The 4,215-nt window shown below is 44.2% G+C and overlaps 1 long non-coding RNA gene across 1 annotated transcript; it reads right to left on the bottom strand.

Annotated features, from left to right (window-relative positions):
- Positions 1-473: 473 nt before the first annotated feature.
- LOC128797744 (uncharacterized) lies at positions 474-2,437 on the bottom strand. The gene is made up of 2 exons (XR_008434232.1): positions 2,130-2,437; positions 474-745 (listed from the first exon to the last, which is right to left on the bottom strand). It is a non-coding gene; the product is annotated as an uncharacterized LOC128797744 (long non-coding RNA).
- Positions 2,438-4,215: the final 1,778 nt, after the last annotated feature.

Below are 4,215 nucleotides of genomic sequence, written 5' to 3'. Positions count from 1 at the left end.
AAAGAATTCAGTGCCTCGTGTATTTTCACTAAAAACACTGCCTGCATCAGGGGACCTGCCAAGAGGAGAGTTTAATATCGTATGAAAAGGAAGAATTTTCATAATGGCACTTGGCAGGGGCTGCATCCCCCCCATGAATGGAGCTGCTGGGGCTTTCTCTCCTCCTCTCTTCTGATTCTCCCCACAGCCCAATGGCAGCACAAGGGATTTTCATTTTTAAGGGATTGGGAAGCACTGGAACCAAGCTTTGGGCAGCTCTTCACACTGCTTATATTGAAGCACCTCAGTTCAGGAGGTATTTTGGGAAAGAAGTTTCCAGGCTAGGCAGTTTCTTTACAGTCAAAAGGTAAAAAGTGGACCCAGAATACTCAGAATTTCCTAAATTGCCTAAAAATTTTGTCCCATTGAAGCTTTCTCCTCGTTTCCCAGATCTAGATAGTGGTCCAAACCAACTACTCCCTTTGTAAACGAGATTGAGACTTTCTAAAGTTTTTATTTACAAAATTACGCACTTTCATTTACAAAATTTTGCAGAAGAATCACCTGAGCCACTAAAACCCTTGCAGCTCCAAACAAACCAGCTGGAAGGATAAAGCAAATCCCACATTTTGCCTTCCATCCTTTTATGTCTGGTGACTCTTCCTGAATTTCCTAATTCTGACTGTATTCACACCAGCACTCCCATCGTGGTCGGTGTTTTATGTTCCCTCACAGCGCCGCTTGTTCCCTTTTTTCTCACTCCCATCTATTTGGAAACGTCGTGCCATGAAAAAAAAAAAAAAAAGAACAAATAAAACAGAAATGAATGCCCGAACAGGGATAATAATGTTCTCTACTACAGAGATCAAACATTCTTGATAAATTCTGTTTTACTGTGGGGCTGACACTGGTTCTCAGGCTCCAGCAGAAACTGGCCCCACTCCCCAGCGATGGACTGGTTTCAAACAGTTTTATCATTTTTACTAAAACTCTGGAGTCAAAACTTTGTCTTGACTCAAATCAAAGCTCAACCTGACAGGCTGGCCCAGCGGAGTCGTAGGTGGAAGGAATACAACAAAACTCTCGTCCGAGAAAGGCCAAACACCAGGGAAAACAATTCCCTGCGGAGAGCTGGAAGAGCAGCGGTGGAATTCTGCTCGTTCCAGGTGACGCGGGCGAAGGAAAACAATCCCACGGAGATTTTGGGGGGGGGGGCTCCACATCCAGCCCCGGGGAGTCACTCCAAGCCTGCAGCAATAAAACTGAGCACAGGGAGCTCATTTTCCCCCAGACTCTCCGCGTATAAAGTCAGCAGAAAAATACCCTACAACGAGCATTACAGAATGTGACGGCAGGGCCCTCATTTGCAAGTGATAAATGTCACTGCTCTTCCATCTGCAGCCTTTTAAAACCATTTTGAGGGATGTAATGAGGCTGCACAGCCTTGGAGGGACGGGCAGGGGACAGCGGAGCCATTTGAGCTTTGCTGACTGTGCCACGGGGGAGTTGTCCATTTTTTTTTTTTTCCTTTTTTTTTTTTTTTTTTTTAACCAAAATGAGGTGCCCCAGGGGAAAGTCAGCAGCTCGAAGCAGCCCCACCTGAGTGTGTCTTGGGAGGAAGCCTACTGCCTCATATTTTTTAAAAGGGAAAAAAAAAAAAAAATTATAATAATAGAGCCGAGCCAAAAATATCAAGCAGTTCATAGCTGTGAAAAAGCCAGGGAAAGCTGAGTCGCCGCCGGCCAGTGTTGTTCTTCCAAACAAGCTGACCACCCTCCCTTCATAACATTTTATTTATTAAAGCAAAATTGGCCCACTGGAATAAAATTATGCACTATTCATGTATCTATGAACGTATGGTTATTAATGACTGTGTTTCCATACAGCCACAAGGTCTCTATAGATTTTTTTTTTGGGGGGGGGGGGGGGGATGAGCTCCTGAATTCATTATCGAGGGAAAAATTTAAATGGTGTGGATGGGACGAGCAACAATTCAGTTATAAATTAGTTATAGCTGTTATAATCGGGTGTAACTCGGCTATAATAGGGCATAACTCGGCTATAATCTGGTATAACTCGGTTATAATCAGGTATAACTCGGCTATAATCGGGTATAACTCGGTTATAATCGGGTATAACTCGGTTATAACCTGGTATAACTCGGCTATAATAGGGTATAACTCGGTTATGATCAGGTATAACTCGGTTATAATCGGGTATAACTCGGCTATAATAGGGTATAACTCGGTTATAACCTGGTATAACTCGGCTATAATCGGGTATAACTCGGTTATAATCGGGTATAACTCGGCTATAATAGGGTAAAACTCGGTTATGATCAGGTATAACTCGGTTATAATCCCGGTATAACTGGGCTATAATCGAGTATAACTTGGTTATGATCAGGTATAACTCGGTTATAATCGGGTATAACTCGGCTATAATAGGGTATAACTCGGTTATAACCTGGTATAACTCGCTATAATCGGGTATAACTCGGCTATAATAGGGTATAACTCGGTTATAATCGGGTAAAACTCGGCTATAATCGGGTATAACTCGGCTATAATAGGGTATAACTCGGTTATAACCTGGTATAACTCGGCTATAATAGGGTATAACTCGGTTATGATCAGGTATAACTCGGTTATAATCGGGTATAACTGGGTTATAATCGGGTATAACTCGGTTATAATCGGGTATAACTCGGTTATAATCGGGTATAACTCGGTTATAATCGGGTATAACTCGTTTTAAGCGTTATAATTCACATTTCATTCCTCAGAACGCCGCGCAGGCCGCGCGGCCGCTCTCGCACGCCGTTACCTTGGCAACAGCGAGCTCGCCTCCCATTGGTCGGTGCGCGGCGCAGCAGCCAATCAGCGCGCGGCGTTGCGCTGCCGGCAAGATGGCGGCGGCGAGGCGCGGGCGGGCGGAGGAGCGGGGCCGCGAGCGGGGCTGGTTTGAAGGAATAAAATCGGTGTAAATTATTCCATCCCTGCGCAACTCCGTCCTTAACCAGTCCTCACAAGCACCCTTGTCACGCAGCAAATCATCCTCAGGGGCCTTCTGGCTGAGCATTCACAGAAACACCCTCCTAAATTGACCAAGCGCTGGAGAGGCTCAGGGCAGCAGAAGCAACGCTTTCGTTATTTTCCGCTATTTACCTTTTTTTTAATCCCCACTGTGTTAATTCCCATTTTTAAAGTCCCCCGTATTTACCTGCAGCCCAGTCTAGACAGCTAATGAAATAGCAGGGTTTTCAGAAGAATGTCAACAAAAAGAGGATCAGAAGTGAATGGATTTAAGAACTGGATGGGGCTGAGCGCGCCTCAGGCCGGGTATCCCGGGTTTATTGGGTATATTCCTGCCATTCCTAAAATCCCCACAGGAATCACCCCGTTGTTCTGAGGGCTGCAAGGAGCAGCGGGTCACATTTACAAAATGTACTTAAAGATGCAGTGGGATCCCAGAGGGATTTTTCCAGACAGTTCATAAAACCAGCTTGTGAGTCACCACTGGAAGCTAATGGGAGTAAGGCCTGGAACTTATCTAGGTGCTTTTAATAAATCCTACTCTTTCCATATCGACATGATTAAATGCATAATGTGCTTTTTTTAACTGTGACCCAGTGTTTATCCAGTGCCAAGAGCAGCAAGCTGAGCACTAAAATACTCCGTACTTCTGGAAAATAGTGCCTGCTCTGGAGAATCCAAAATATTAACGAGCAGGTAAGTGCAGTCAGGCTGAGACAGAAACGGAGCTTCTCCCTCGGCACCTCACAGCAGGCTTTTGTCTTTTCATTTCTGTGCAGATTCTAAATTTCACAACTTACTTCTGAGTTATCAAGGGCAGATTTTCAGTTTATTTTTGCTTCTCCCAGCAAACGTCCCCAGAGCTGTTGTGTTTTACATGAAACACTATCCTGACAGTGATTTTCAGAAAGAAAGGGGGGGAAAAAATCAGCAGCGATTTTCTTTCAGTGTTAATTGTTTATTTATAATTCCCTTCCATGGATGCAGTTGGACAAAAATCCTTTTTGTTCAGGGCATCCTGCGAGAAGGGAAGGGAAAGGAGAAGGAAAAACTCCTCATACACTGAATAAACCACATTTAGTGATATTGAAATTCTAAAATTCGGAGCCAGAAGGAAATTAAATAAGTGGTTTTCTCACTTTACACCTGAGTTTACAGCTGACATGTTCCTAAATGCTTTGAAGACCTCCAGGTATCTTCT

Source organism: Vidua chalybeata, chromosome 19, assembly GCF_026979565.1.
Source record: "Vidua chalybeata isolate OUT-0048 chromosome 19, bVidCha1 merged haplotype, whole genome shotgun sequence".
NCBI lineage: Eukaryota > Metazoa > Chordata > Aves > Passeriformes > Viduidae > Vidua > Vidua chalybeata.
This window is presented reverse-complemented; position numbering and strand designations above follow the sequence as displayed.